Source organism: Mycteria americana, chromosome 6 (assembly GCF_035582795.1).
Source record: "Mycteria americana isolate JAX WOST 10 ecotype Jacksonville Zoo and Gardens chromosome 6, USCA_MyAme_1.0, whole genome shotgun sequence".
Lineage (NCBI taxonomy): Eukaryota > Metazoa > Chordata > Aves > Ciconiiformes > Ciconiidae > Mycteria > Mycteria americana.
The window spans coordinates 37,219,890-37,236,364 of record NC_134370.1 but is presented as its reverse complement, the minus strand read 5'-3'; the positions used below and the strand labels follow the sequence as shown (position 1 = coordinate 37,236,364).

The 16,475-nt window shown below is 42.1% G+C and overlaps 1 non-coding gene across 1 annotated transcript; it reads right to left on the bottom strand.

Moving 5' to 3' along the window:
• Nucleotides 1–327: 327 nt before the first annotated feature.
• On the bottom strand, nucleotides 328–409 carry TRNAS-UGA (transfer RNA serine (anticodon UGA)). Its single transcript has one exon. It is a non-coding gene; the product is annotated as a tRNA-Ser (tRNA).
• Nucleotides 410–16,475: the final 16,066 nt, after the last annotated feature.

Here is a 16,475-nt window from a genome sequence, read left to right as displayed (position 1 = left end):
CCTACAACGGACCTAGAAGGTGAGCTGTGGAACAAATACTGATACCCTTCTCCCACCTCCACCAAGTGCTGTTTTATCACATGCATTTTAGATGCAATGCTGGAAACTTGCTCTGTGATTTATTGCTGCTTTGGTACTACTTTGACTTATTGACAGACGCAGGAGACGAGTGTGTGGGCATGGCCTAACGAGTTGCAATAGGATAAATACTAGAAATCCCTCTTGTTGCTGCAGAGGCACGCTTCACAGGGAGAGAGGACACACGCCGTAAACCCTGCAGGTTACGAACAATAGAAGAACACAAGAAAACAGAAACCCCCACCGGGCCGCAGCGAGCAGGGTTCGAACCTGCGCGGGGAGACCCCATTGGATTTCAAGTCCAACGCCTTAACCACTCGGCCATCGCTGCTGTTGGTACTTACACGCCCCAGCCGAAATCCTTATCGAGCCTTCCGGCGGCGGAAGTTCCCGCCCTGAACCGTGAGAGAGGCCAACGGGCGCCGTCGCGTCTTACCGCCGCGTCCCGCCCCGCACCAGAGCTGGGAAGAGGCGCTGCGGCGCCGGCCGGCCGCCCCGCTGTAATGGCCGCCCTGCCGAGCGCGGCAACGCGCCGCACCTCAGTCCTCCCCCGGCACGCAGCACCGCCTTGCCCGACCGGAGGGTACTGCGGAACTGGGTGCTGGTGGATTTCTCTTTTAAAAATAGTGTTTGTGCGTGGGGATGCAGACGTGTTAGTTACCGCTATCGCCTGTTTTATTTCCTTTTTTTTTTCTCGCCAGTTAAAAGAATTCCGTTTTACTCAGTTGCTCGAGTCAATGCAAAGGTGCTGAGTACTGTGAGGCTTGAGGCAGTTGAAATAAGCGCCACCTTTCATACAGTGATTTTTCACTGCTATGAACAGCCGTTCTCGCTGTTGATAGCTGGTGCAGATCACTGTACTCTTTCTAATGTAGGTAGTAAATCGAATAAATTTCCCATGCAGCTATTCCGCTCAGGAAAAATAAATGTCAATTTATATGCTTCTGGGTTTTTCAACCTGAAACATAAAGGCTGTGTCTACGGTAAATTAAATGTGCCTGGGAGGGTTTGCAGGCACGCTTGAATTTGCTAGTGAAGATACAGTCAGTAACTACTACAAAACAGAGTAACTATTAGGCATTGCATTAATTTTTACAGTGGTGTTATCTTAATTTTTTTCCTGTTTTTACTAATTCTGTTCTCTCAACTATTACAAAAGTTCTCTATCATATGACTTTTATATGTAATTTCATTCACTGTAAGTATTTTTTTTTACCCTAGCAATAGTTAATTGCATCAGCAGTAGTAGAATGGAAATTAAATCTAACTCGACTTTATACGTATGCTGCAATGGATAAAAATAATAATTTTCCTTTTCATCCTTTTTGCAGGGTATGTTTACGCTAGGAATTTTACCCTATTTTCCCTCCTATAGCAACAGCTTTTAACACTTTTGTTTGTTTGTTTGTTTTTAAATAGCTGGAGTGGTGTTGATGATTGTGCTTCCACCCCCAGGCTTTTTGGTATGAGTTATTGATCAAGAACCACTCTTAATGATTCTTTAACTTTCCTCAGTACCAAAAATACTGCTGGATTAACAAAGATCTTAAAATAGGCTTATGAAATTAGTCTTTTAGGACTTTTCTCTGGAGCCTGACCTGGGGAATGTAGAGGACAGACACACTAGAAAGCACAAGGTTGTTTCTATAATTTTAAAAGAACTCAGTTATTTAATTGTACTTCAATATTTATTAAATTCTCTTTACTGTTTAAGTTAATACAGCTTTTAAAAAGATTTTGAATCCTTATCTTTAATTGCTCATTAGCAATTGGGAGTTAGGTTAGTTTGTGGTCATTGTCAGACAGCTGTGACTGCTCAGTTCTGTGTTACGAAAACCAATAGAGAATTTATCATCAGTTTCAATGGGAAACGATAAGAACAACAGTATTTATGGACCACTTGTAGAAAGAGGGATGGTCCCTTAGCTGCATGCAGGCCTGTTGTGCTAACAGACCTTTAATCATCCCTTTAAAGTAGACAGGAAAAAGCTGGATTGATACAGAAAATTTGCTACTATATGAGATTTTTTTTTTTTACTTGCACTTAATTGCATAGGGTTCAATGCTACTGTTGATATTATCTGTGTATTTCTTCTTTCTCTCCTGTATGTCTTATTGTGTTATTGTAGATACATTAAAAAAATCAAACTCAATTTAGAGTTTATGCTTGTGCTGTTTGCTGTGTTTTAGATGAAAAGGAACATTTGAAAAACATTAACATATAAAATGGTCCTTATTATCCTACTTTGTATCCCCCTATCCAACTCAGTAGTTTAGTATCATAATAATCTTTGTTTAAATTGTTGGTTGTTTAATGTGCTTATATGCAAAGTGATTTGGACTGTTTTGCTGATGTCCATGTAGTTTTGTGTGTTTGGGTAAGGCTCTCAGAAGCTGCATTATACCTGATAAGATGCTGTCTTTATCCCATAGCGTACCTGGTTTCATATACATGAAGACAAAAAGCATGATTATACCAAACTTTTATGATTATGTAAATAGCAAATGTGTGAAGAGCAGGGTGAGGAAAAGTAGTGCCTTCAGTATACCACATTATAACCAAGGGGAACTTCTTAAAGAATAGACATAGAGGTGAAGACAGAGATCATGTTTGCTGGTGGAGAAACAAGTATTTCTCGGGTGTAAATGCTAGAAAAGACTTGTTGGGGCTTTTAGTACAGAGTTTTGGGTTTTTTTTTTTTTTTTTTAAATTGATTTGAGGACAAGGAGCAGAGCTGTTTACTTCTACACTAATGGATCTGCTGCAGATTTATTTTCTTTACAGAAAACAGGCTACTTGAAATCCAGACAAGTAATTTGTTTTAGGAAGATCTTATGAAATGCAAGAACATTTTTACTATTCAAAGCCAAAGGAAACCAAATTATAACAACACATCAAAGTTCAGATTTGGTAATACCCCTTCAAGTAAGGGTATTTGTTCTAACTGTTCCTGAAGGGATTGAACCACAGCTGTTGTTTTTTGGTTGTTTCCCCTCCCACCTTGGACAGAAATTTATGCATATGTGCTACGTATTGGTCTTCATGTGCTGCTTACACGTATTTGCCTCGCAGCACATGCATGATGGATAGGACTGAGATTTCCAGTCATCCGGCAGGCAATTTGAAGGTTTGAGTGAACTGTTGGATATTAATAAATCCTGGATGATTACACAAAACCTTCACCTTCTGAATAGATGACATTTCCAGGATGAGTAAAGGGCAATAACTTAGACATATATTCTGGTCAGCCATGAAGGCCTTTTGCCACTTAAGGTTGTTTAATGACCTAGAGATCCATGCAATAAATGGCACGTTACCACCTGAGTCTTTTATGTTATTTGCACAAAGTTATTTTACCTAGAAAACATTAACAAAACTTTTAAATGCTCTACATTTTGAATTTTGCCCACTTATTAAGGCCAGTTTGTAAGAGGGAAAAATTCCCCTTATCTATATGCAATATAAAATATGCCTTTCCTGCTTTTCCAGATGCCTTGTTCTGTTATTCTCCTTGAAGAAACATGCAAAAAAATTCCATTATATTACTGGGAGTCATACATTTAAAATGTTCTTAAAGTCTAAATCAAAATGGTCTTGTTTTTAGACTACAGAAACAATTCTTGCATTTAATTCTACTGAAGTAGTACTAAGTAGTACTTAGTACTGTGGTTTCGGAGAACTCTAGACAACTTTTTCCTGTACTTTATTGAAGGAGGGTCTTTTTTAAATACTCTTCTTGACTGAAATGTTAAATACAATTCTTTAGTTAAGAATTTTTGATAGCTCTTTTTTTTAATTAGGATAATGCTTCTGTAAGCTGAGAAAATAGGGAAATTGTTACTTATCTACAGAGAGGTTTTGAGCTGCATAAGGAAAATGTTCAAGAGAAAATGAAGAATTGGTATGTTTGTTACTATTTTACATAGGTTTGACAGCAAGCAAAATCAATGTTAATGGTATCATTAATGTCTGTATGATGCAAATACTCACATCACCAGAGGTCTCATGCTATTTGACCTCTGTTCTAATAGCTGCCCCAAATTATACTAGCACAATTCCTGTGTCTCAGGAATGAAGTTAATTGGTATGAATACTAAATTATGGAATCATGTTTTGGAGTTTGTATTTGATCTTCTTGTCAAGACATGTGTTTTAAATCTACTGAAAATTATGCTGGAAAGACAATTATATTCTGAAGCCATGCAAAATGCAGAAAACCCAAACAAGACACAGCAAAAATAAATTACAGTGTGGTCTCAGTAACAAAAGAACTTATTTACTTGGATGAAAGAGAGGGGTGGTTATAGACATTGACTGAATACACAGCTCAGACTATACCCAGCCTTTGGATTCAATGGAAATGCTCCCACTACCTATTGGCAAATCCAAGCTGCTTCTTTAAACCAAACTTATTTGATGCCAAAAACAAGGTTACCAGTCTGGGCTCATGAATGGTAAGACCACGTCCTTTGGAGCACTGTATACTTGAGCATAGTTTTGTGTGGTGACACAAAGACACACGGACCGCTTACGAATTGTCCACCTGGAAACCCTTGGGTGGCTGACAGCTATGTAGGAATAGCCAATGCATTTCTAAGACCACTGAGGTTTGAGGGTTTGGATCTGGAGCTTGAGGGAATACTTGAGTTCATCTGTTCTCTGTCAGGCTTTCCTTTGAAGGTGAAACGCTGTAGCCTAACTATTCCAGGCCCATAGGCTTTTGCCAGGTTGCAATGAACACAGACTTGTAAAGAGATATCTAAAACATACATGCAGTATCCTGAGCCATTGAAATGTGGAAATAGACTCAGTGTTCCTTTTGTCTCACAATTTGCAATGTCTAACTTTTATATTTTGAATTTAGGAGCCTTTATTTCCTAGCAGGACTAAGAAGAAATTTTTTTCTTTAAATGGTAGTTGCCTTTATTTTGTGTTCACACGAATCTAGGACTTGAGTTAAATGTGCAATTTCAGAATAACATAATAAATCATGAGAGCTGGCTGACTGGTGTAAATGACACACAAAGTGTTATATTTAACCAGCTACATTCCCTTGAATCTTGAAAAACTCGGTGTCTCTTTCTCTGTAGAGAAAACTGTTACTTGAGCAATGCTAGAGTGACCTCCAGTGTTCTTTGTGCAAGCTGCAAGTAAAAGAGCAGATAGGATGTGTTGCAGGTATCACATGCCGAAGGAACAGGTTTAAACACTTTCATATAATAATCTTTGAAGATGAGCAGTGATCAAAAAGGGATTAGGGAAGAATGGTATCATTTGCAGAGTGCTATCTGAATTCTAGCACTGTTGTGAAGCTATTGTGTTCCCAAGATAGAAGGAGATCTCACTACAACACAAATCACTAAAAATATTCTAAAGAAAGCCTCAACTAAAATAGCATTGCGATGTTAAGTCCTAGATACTGAGATAGGGAAACTCAACAATGTCTGAAAAAGTCAATAAAAACTTGAGATACAAGCCTGAAGTAAAACTCTGAAATTCCTGAAATGTAATAAGGTCTGTTGCTAAGTGCTGGAGAGCTTCTGCACATACAGGTGTTCAATTAATAAAGCATGCTACCTACTGTACATAGTCTTATTTTAAAGACCTTAAAGTCTGAGATATTTGGCTACCTTTAAGAGGCTGAGGCAATGTAAGGGGAGAAAGCTCAAATGAAAACTCGTCTTGGGCAGTTTGAGTAGGACAGAGCTTCCCCAGCATTCAAGTAGGCACTTGGCTTTTAGATGCCTCAGCCAGCTGCTCGGGTCATCTTTTACAGACATCAGAGAGGGAGATCCTTGTCCCCAGTGGGCAAGTAAGCTCACTAATTTCGGAATGGTATGAGCAATTCTTCAGAAATACTTTCCAGTAGTCATTGAGCGGCCCTGAAGGTGACTAGATATGAGACTAAAAGCCTAACTGAAGCATTTGGTATGTCATAGGCTAAAGTTAGCAATGTTTATGCATATATATGGTTAATTTGCATACAATGATATTGTCAAAGAATTAGTTCATTATCAGAATTCATGCATATAACATTGCTTTATGAATGTATTGTTCTATACTTTTAGAATTTTTGAACCTATGGCACCTGTTTTTAAATGGGAATAAAAATTACAGCTGACAGCCTTCAGGAAAGATTGTGGTATTTTAAAAGTTTTCATAAAGTGAAAATGCAATTATAATATACTTGCTTTGGAAATGCAAACTAAATGAAAACTATCAGTGCTTAGAATTTTTCTTCATGGCAGTACTAAATGTGAAGTCAACACTAAAAAAAGCTTTAGTATATCTCATGGGCTTTTAATGAAGATTTAACTGGTCAAAAACGAACATAGGCTAACAGATAAAATTTCCCAATGGATAAGTGTATTTTGAAAAGTAAATTTATCTCCCAAAGGACTCTAAAAAGTTTTATTTTGTAGTCACTTAAAACTAGCAAGAGCTGGACACTGGAATAGATAACGGGGAGAGAAAAATCTGGTTTAGGACTGTTATATAAAATAATGGTACTAGGATAGGTTTGCCCATATGTTTTTCATGTCTTTAACTTCTGTAAGTAAAGAGGACAGATACTGCTAAATCTTTAATAGGAATATGGACAGTTTAACCAACCAGTAGGAAGAACGCACAAGTGATAATCAGCATGCAAATGTATTCTTCAGCATTAAATCATCTCTATATTATTACTGTCTTCTTTAGAAATAGAGGACTGAGCCCCAAGCACTTCAACACTTCAGTTTTCTCGCCTTTTTTGACCTCAAGTGCAATGTTCATTTGGCAATGCCTATTCCATCCCTTCCCACGCATTTGCTCTGTGGCCTTTTACTTAATTGATCTCTATCAGCTTTAAAAATGCAATAGTTTCCAATAAAATATGCTTCTGGCTCCCATTCTGTAATGCTTGACTTCTGTCCCCATTCTGAGCACAAATCAGGTATGGAGACCCTGATTTACTTCAAAGAGTTGTTCCTTTTTTATGATTCAAATCTTAAAATACAAGACATTTTTTTTACATTTTTCATTTCATATTTTTCCAGTTTGATACATTTTTTTCCCATAAAAATAAAATACACAGAGTCTACTTAATAGTTGTAATTAGAAACTGTGATTTTGCTGAGTTTTACAGGCTATTTTTCTCGTTATCATTAACAGAGGAATTATGATACTGGGTAAAACCAGTAGGTACATCTATTGTTAGTACCTCCATATTAGCAGATGCTTTAGAAGAAAGTTTAAATGAGATAGTGGGCAACTATGAAAAAATCCCTTAATCAGAAAATCTCCCTGTTGATCAGTGGTTGGCTTAACCCTGCAACACACATTTGTGCTTAAACATAAAATCTGTTTGTAGTATTGACAGGTTGCAATTATCCTGGGTAAATGACCACTCTAACTTTAATTCCTATTAAGCCTCAGTGATAGATTGTAGCAATAAGCCTTTGCAATTCTTTATACATGTAAAATCAAATCTTTGTATATTTTGAATTATAAGACCTTGAATGTTGGAAAGCTAAAACTCAGATAGAATAGACGCAACTTTTATTATCCTTTAAAGCCAATTTACCATGGGTCTTTCAGCTCAATATCCTCTTTGTTTCAAACTAAGCTTCTACATACACATTGTTATACAATATTAGGAGATCCACTAATTACACATCTACTGTTAGCATTTTGTTTGTGCAGAAATCTATGGTATACGATATTAGCACTCATGGTTAAAAGTTTGATTTTTATAGGTCTATATTGTTGACTATTTCTGTCGCTGGGGGGCTGCATGTGGAGAAACACAGTGGTAAGAGGCTTTTGTTGAATTGTCTGAGAACCTTGTGATTTTCATGAATATTCTAATCTTTTTTGATCTTTGGTTATTCTCACCTTTATAGCCTACATTTCCTACGTAAGAAAAATATTCCTGGTGAAAATTCCAAAAGATAGTTTGAAGAAATAAACCTCAAGCAATGGAATTCTTGAGATTTGTGTTTTCTCTTTGTGTGGATCCTGAGAAGACCTTAACATGGGTTCAGGAACTGCAGGCACTGCTGTTTCATTTCTGACACTCATGGTGATATGATTAATTTTGCAATTTAAGCTTCCATACTGCTAATTTCATACTGCATGGCTTCTCAGCAGTAGTGGGAAGTAGTGCCTTGTAAGAAGGCTGGTTTTTAAAGATTTGTCTCTTTAAATAATATTATCTATTGTTTGTATAAAATTATAGCTTATGGATTCAATTACACTTCTGACAAGTTTGATTAAATAATAATGTACAAATGTGAAATATATTAACTCTGCTCAGTACTTCCATTAAAAGTAAATAAATTAGTAAAGCAACTGAAAATACAAATTGCTAATTACTGAATATACTTACAGATAATAATTGAAGGCAGGTGGACAGTCAGAATATTGGAATGTGCTGTCTGTGAAAGAAAAAAAAAATCTTTTATTTCCAAAGTGATTCAAGTGACAGCTAACATCAGAAGTTAGTGCAGCAGTGTGAAATTTTGTTAAAGAATTTGATTTTAAAATTTCCGTTGGCCTAGTGTAGTCTAAATTATTTAAGCAAACATGATGACACCTATACTGGTGGGCACAGGGGTAAGTCTAAAGTCCTGGGTCTGGTCACACATTCTGTCCACGCCCTGATGCCATGTTGGGACTAGATTCAGCCACTCACCAGTTACGAATTTTTGACTTGCCTTCTGTGGAAATGAAATCTAGGTACATGAGATGCATGAAACCTTTAATCAGCCAGGTTCCTTATCTGGATGATCACAGACCAAGCTGGGATGCACTACAGATTGTGTCCCCGCAGTGCAGTTATGGATACCTTGTTTGTTTTGAAACTTGATTTATTAAAGTTCCAACATGCTTTGCCAGAAGTGCTGGGTCTGACTAGGTCTAGCTCTCATTCAAAGCTGTGAAATTCTATCCAGAGTCCTACAGCAAAATGTACAAAAGCAGAACCTTGCCTTGTGAACCAAAGGAAAACAAATCATGACAGTTAGTAAAACAGATAGGAAAACCTACTACCTGAAAAAATAGCATATGTCAGAAGGATTGATACATGAACACTGACATAAAGTGATTTAACTTTAAAAAGCCCCAAACAAATAGGCTTAGTGCACATTTGTATGTTCAATTCTCACAACTACCTCTAGGAAGTGGATCTGACAGGAACATTTGCCAATAGCGGGATATGTTTGTGGAAATTTCATTTTCTACTCCCTGGGAGCCGAAGTGGCATTGTGGTAGCAGGTCTTCTCACAAGTTTGTTTAGGAAACAGCTTTCTTGGTAGGCGCTGTTTGCAAACAAATCCCGGAACAAGAGCTGTTTGTCGCGCGGTGTAAAAGAAGAAACTTTGTTGATAAAACAGCAGTTTGGTGGGCAGTGGGTGAATTAAAAACGTGAGATTCCCTCTATAAATTACCTGTCACGGTACAAACGGAGAGTGAAGGGAAACGTCTCCTCAGCGCACCCCGTGCCTGTCAAGGGCGCGCGGGGCGGCGGCCGTTGGGGCGGGGCCCCGGCGGCTGGGGCTGCGGCGCGCGCGGAGCCGTTGAGCATCGTGGCGGGGCGAGGTGGCAGCATCATCTCTCCGCCTGTCCTGTCAGCGGTTAATACGGGCCGTGTTGTCGTTCTGCTCCCATTCGGGTGCGAGCTAGGGCCAGAGCGGGGTGAGGAGCGGAGAGCAGCAGGGGGTGGGCTCCCCCCACCTCGGGTCCGCCCTCACTGGGTTTTCGTGCCTGCCTCAAGTAATGGGGCAAGAGCACCTGTGTCCTCCTGTGGAGGAGGAGAAGGGGGGAGAGAGAGGTGGAAACAGGGAGCTGGGCATGTTGGAATGCAGGTTGTAACAGGAGCATGTGTCTTCAACAGGCTGTTGAGACAGACAGCCCCCTCATTGTAGAAACTGGGAAGACTCTCAGGGGCAAAGAAGAGGTATATGAATGTCCGCTCTTACTGAAGAGAGAATGTGGCTCAGAGAGGCATTTCTAGATACAATGGTAATACTCTGGTGTATCATGGACCTGGTTGCTTTTTGCTCAGAGCTGTTTTGGGATTTTAAACTGACTTCTGTGGCATGAATGGTATGGGCATGTAAGTAGGGAAAAAATATATTTAATATAGGGGTTTTGACAGATGTCTTTTAGTGTAGCATCTTCTGCTTTCATTCATCTTGCCAGCCCACTTGCCAGGGAAATGCATGCACTCACCTCTGCTGCCCTGTTTCTGGCATATTAGTGCAAACACTCCTCTCAACCTTTACCAGCAACTGCCTCAGCAAAGTTTGAAAGTGCTTTCAGGGCCTTTTGTAATAAGGTGCTTATTTTTACTGGTTTGGGATGGCAAGACCCTTGTTCAAAACCTGCCAATTCTGACTGCAGCCCTGAAGTTACCAGAGCTTTTGAAATAATCCCCCTGAACAAGCACCATGAATTGGAGAGAGAAATGGAGGGAAAGAAGGGTCTGGAGTAGGGTTTTGTGTCCTTTTGCCGTTGGCTTCTTTTTCTCTGTTGGGTTAAACCTTTTGATATTGCTTAGTGGGTATGCTGCTTGGTTGGTTCATTTTGTTTTAAAAAACTGAAGAATAAACTCCCTTGGTATGAGACAATGAAATGACTCCATGTTGTGGTTTAGCCCCAGTCGGCAATTAAGTACCACACAGCCGCTCGCTCACCCTCCCCCCCGCGGTGGGATAGGGAAGAGAATTGGAAGAGCAAAAGTAAGAAAACTTGTGGGTTGAGCTAAGAACAGTTTAATAATTGGAACCAATAATAATAATAATAAATTGTAATGAGAAGGAAAACAACGAGAGAGCGAGAGAGGAACAAAACCCAAGGGAAAAAAAACAGTGGTACAACTGCTCACCACCTGCCAACTGACGCCCAGCCAGTCCCTGAGCAGTGATCACTACCCCCTGGCCAACTCCCCCCAGTTTCTATACTGAGCATGATGTCATATGGTATGGAATAGCCCTTTGGTCAGTTTGGATCAACTATCCTGGCTGTGCCTCCTCCCAGCTTCTTGTGCACCTGGCAGAGCATGGGAAGCTGAAAAGTCCTTGACTAGTGTAAACATTACTTAGCAACAACTAAAACATCAGTGTGCTATCAACATTATTCTCATACTAAAATCCAAAACACAGCACTCTACCAGCTGCTAGGAAGAAAATTAACTATCCCAGCTGAAACCAGGACAGTATCCACCCTTTATTCTATACCACCTACATCATGCCTAGGTTCTACCCTTTCTAATACATTCCAATTAATCACCACCACTTTTCCTGTCTTTTGACATATACACACAGATATCATTGCCTTGGTCTATGGGACATCCCTCTAAGATGTCCGTTGAGTTCATTTAGTCCATGACTTTGGGCTCCATCTGTCATAACAGTCTTTCAGGGCAGGAGAGATGGTGTGTGGTGTTGGATTGTTGCATGCTGAAGTCAGTTCTGGTTCCATCACTGCTGCACTTCACTTGGTTTCATCAAAGCTCATTTTTCATTAATCTGGGTGATTCTTACTGAAATACCATTGATATGGTGTATAGTAACCATAAAAGTGATGACATATAGTATTATATAGCAATTAACATCATAGCATTCAGTTCATTGGCTATTCTTACCCAAAATCAAATCCCCTTGAGGTACACAGCAGACTTCCCCATCCTTTTGTGTTACCCACCAAGTGCACCCAGGTTCTTGAGCAAAATGGGCTCCCCACGAATGGGCTTGCCTTTGCCTGAGGCAGGAGCAACTCAGACTGTCTTCCCCAGAATGTTTTTTATGTGCACTCCAGGGACTTTATCTCCTTTGACAGTGCGTAAAAGTTTTGACTGGGCAGGGCCAGCGTGATTGACAGATCCTCTAGTGTTAACTAACCAGGTGGCCTTTGCTAAATGCGTATCCCAGCGTATCCCACTACCCATTGTTCGCAGTGTAGTCTTTAACAGTCCATTGTATCATTTGATTTTTCCCAAGGCTGGTGCATGATAGGGGATGTGATATACCCACTCAGTGCCATGCTCTTTGGCCCAGGCGTCTATGAGGTTGTTTCGAAAATGAGTCCCGTTGTCTGACTCAATTCTCTCTGGGGTGCCATGTCATCATAAGACTTGCTTTTCAAGGCCCAGGATAGTGTTCCGGGCAATGGCATGGGGTACAGGATATGTTTCCAGCCATCCGGTGGCTGCTTCCACTATTGTAAGCACATAGCGCTTGCCTTGGCGGGTTTGTGGGAGCGTGATATAATCGATCTGCCAGGCCTCCCCATATTTATATTTCAGCCATCGCTGTCCATACCACAGAGGCTTTAACTGCTTGGCTTGTGTAATTGCAGTGCATGTTTCACATTCATGGACAACCTGTGCAATAGTGTCCATGGTCAAGTCCACCCCTCGATCACGAGCCCATCTATATGTTGCATCTCTTCCTTGATGGCCTGAGGTGTCATGGGCCCACTGAGCTATAACTAACTCACCCTTACATTGCCAGTCCAGGTCCACTTGAGCCACTTCAATCTTAGTGGCCTGATCCACCTGCTGGTTGTTTTGATGTTCATCAGTGGCCCGACTCTTGGGTACACATGCATCTACGTGACGTACTTTTACAACCAGGTTCTCTACCCGGGCAGCGATATCTTGCCACAATGCTGCAGCCCAGATGGGTTTACCTCTGTGCTGCCAATTGTTCTGCTTCCATTGCTGTAACCACCCCCACAGGACATTTGCCACCACCCACGAGTCAGAACAGAGATAGAGCACTGGCCACTTTTCTTGTTCAGCAATGTCTAAAGCCAACTGGATGGCCTTTACTTCTGCAAATTGGCTCGATTCACCTTCTCCTTCAGCAGTTTCTACAACTTGTCGTATAGGACTCCATACAGCAGCTTTCCATCTCCGATGCTTTCCCACAATACGACAGGACCCATCAGTGAACAGTGCATATTGCTTCTCATTTTCTGGTAGTTTATTGTACAGTGGGGCCTCCTCAGCACGTGTCACCTCCTCCTCTGGTGATATTCTGAAATCTTTGCCTTCTGGCCAGTCCAAAATTACTTCCAAGATTCCTGGGCAACTGGGGTTTCCTGTCAGAGCCTGTTGTGTGATCAGTGTGACCTGCTTACGCCACATAGCATTAGTTGCATGGTCTGTAGAGGGGACCCTCCCTTTGAACATCCAGACCAGTACTGGCAGCAGGGGTGCCAGGAGGAGCTGTGCTTCCGTACCAACCACTTCTGAAAGAGCTCGAACCCCTTCATATGCTGCCAATATCTCTTTTTCAGTTGGAGTATAGCGGGCCTTGGATCCTCTGTATCCCCAACTCCAAAACTCTGGGGGTCAACCTTGAGTGTCCCCTGGTGCTTTCTGCCAGAGGCTCCAGGTAGGGCCATTCTCCCCGGCTGCAGTGCAGAGCACAGTTTTTACATCTTGCCCTGCCTGGACTGGCCCAAGGGCTACTGCATGAACTATCTCCTGTTTAATTTGTTCAAGGCTTGTCATTGCTCATGGCCCCATGTGAAATCATTCTTCTTCCAGGTCACTTGATAGAGAGGGCTTACGATCAGACTGTAATTTGGAATATGCATGTAATTTGGAATGTATGTAATGTATGTAATTTGGAATATGCAAACGCCTAAGAAAGCTTGTGTTTCCTTTTTGCTAGTTGGTGGAGACATGGCTGTTATTTTGTTGATCACATCCATTGGGATCTGACGATGTCCATCTTGCCATTTTATTCCTAAAAACTGGGTCTCCTGTGCAGGTCCCTTGACCTTACTTTGTTTTATGGCAAAACTGGCTTTCAGGAGGATTTGGACTATTTTCTTCCCTTTCTCAAAAACTTCTTCTGCTGTATTGCCCCACATGATAATGTCATCAAGGTATTGCAGATTTTCTGGAGCTTCACCCTGTTCCAGTGCCACGTGGATCAGTCCATGGCAAATGGTAGGGCTGTGTTTCTACCCCTGGGGCAGTCAATTCCAAGTATACTGAACGCCCCTCCAAGTGAAAGCAAACTGTGGCCTGCACTCTGCTGCCAAAGGGATTGAGAAAAACGCATTAGCGATATCAGTTGTGGCATACCATTTGGCTGCTTTTGACTCCAGTTTGTATTGAAGTTCCAGCACGTCCGGCACGGCAGGACTCAGCGGCGGCGTGACTTCATTCGGGCCACCATAGTCTACTGTTAATCTCCACTCTCCATTAGACTTTTGCACTGGCCATATAGGACTGTTAAAAGGTGAATGAGTCTTACTTGATCACTCCTTGGCTCTCCAGTTGATGAATCAGCTTATGGATGGGAACCAGGGAGTCTTGGTTGGTACGATACTGCCTCTGGTGCACCGTTGTGGTAGCGATTGGCACCTGTTGTTCTTCGACTCTCAGCAACCCCACAACAGAAGGGCCCTCTGAGAGACCAGGCAAGGTAGACAGCTGTTTAATTTCTCCGTCTCCAAGGCAGCTATACCAAAAGGCCACTGGTGTCCTTTTGGGTCCTCGAAATACCCTCTCCTGAGGTAGTCTATGCCAAGGATGTGTGGAGCCTCTGGGCCAGTCACAATGGGGTACTTTTGCCATTCATTCCTGGTTAGGCTCACTTTGGCTTCCCATACAGTTAGCTGTTGGGATCCCCCTGTCACTCCAGAAATAGAGATGGATTCTGCCCCTTTATAGCTTGATGGCATTAAGGTACACTGTGCACCAGTGTCTACTAGAGCCTTATACTCCTGTGGGTCTGATGTGCCAGGTCCTCATATCCACACAGTCCAGTAAACCCGGTTGACCCTTTCTTCCACCTGGCTGGAGGCAGGGCCCCCCTAGTCCTGGTCATAATATTCATTACCCATTTCTTGTATATACAGGTCAGGAGCTCCTTCATTAAAATCAGGAGTAAGATCAGCCCTTTTACTCTGTCTGGGGAACTGTCCACTGGAAACCGGAACAGCAATTTTCCTGGAAGAACCCCCTTGTGTGATTGTTTTTCCTTGCAACTCATGTACCCATGCCTTCAGGGCTGAGGTAGGTTTTCCATCCCATTTCCTCCATGTTTCTTCTGTGGTAAAAGGTAAAACCATAGGGTGCCCTGTGGTGCGTACCCTCTATACCCTCTCTCTTGAGCAGAGGAATGCTGACTCCTAATAGCTGAGATACTGGTCTGTACAGGTGGAAAGTAGGACCTATCTTCTTTGAGTCGCTGGACCTTCTGGGACAGTTTCTCCACAGCTGAGTCAAGGGAGGAAGAGATACTTTCTTTGTATTCCCGGAGCTGGCTAGCTGCTTCATCCACTGTTGGACCCTCTCTGTCTTTCCAGTTCAGTATTGCCAATGAGTTGGCACACGACGATGGTGTGTTCCGTACCAACTTCTGCCACATGGGTCGTGTGCACTGGACCTAATCTGGATCTTTGGGTAACCGCTCGTCATCCAGGTCATCATAAATCACCTCCAATGTGGCTAATTCCCTCAGGTACTGGATACCTCTCTCCATGGTGGTCCATTTCCCGAGGTGATATACAACATCTTCCTTAAAGGGATATCTTTCCTTCATAGCTGACAGGAGTCGCCTCCAGAGGCTGAGGGCTGGTGCCCCTTTTCCAATCGCTTTGTCAGTGCCCCCTTCCCTAGAAAGGGATCCCAGCTGCTTGGCTTCGTTACCCTCTAATTCCAGGCTACTGGCCCCACTAACCCAGCATCGGAGCAGCCAGGTGACAATGTGCTCACCTGGACAATGGCTGAAATCTTTTCGCATATCTCACAGCTCACTCAGGGATAGGGATTGGGTAGTTTCTGTCTCATCCACAAGTTCTTCCTCTTCCTCTCCTTGTGATGGCCCTGCTCTTTCATCTTCCCTTTCTAAACAAGCTGACTTTCGCTTCCAGGATTTCTTCTTGTGTATAGGGGCGACTGATACTGACACGGGTTGGTTCCCTGGTTGAACCATGTTATCTGGCGCAGGGGGGCTGGAGTGACCACAGTGCCTGTCGCAGGGGGGGCTGGAATAGCCGCAGTGCCTGTTGCAGGGGGTGTTGGAGTAGCCTCAGTGCCTGTCACAGGGTGGGCCGGAGCAGCCGCAGTGCCTGTCGTTTTGTCACCAGATCCTTGAGGGTTCTGAATAGTGTTGAACAGGGCTCGGTAGGCATGGGCCAGGCCCCAGCACATTGCAGTGATTTGTATCTCCTTAGAATTGTCAGGGTGACAACATACTTTTTCCAAATATTCTACTAATTTTTCAGGATTCTGCAATTGTTCAGGGGTGAAGTTCCAAAACACTGGAGGTGCCCAATAACTTAGGCATTTGCCCATGCTATCCCACACACCCTGCCAATCATAACTATCCAGCCTTGGGGCAGATCTCTGGATGACATTCTTAAATTGCTTACTAATCTTAGACAAACA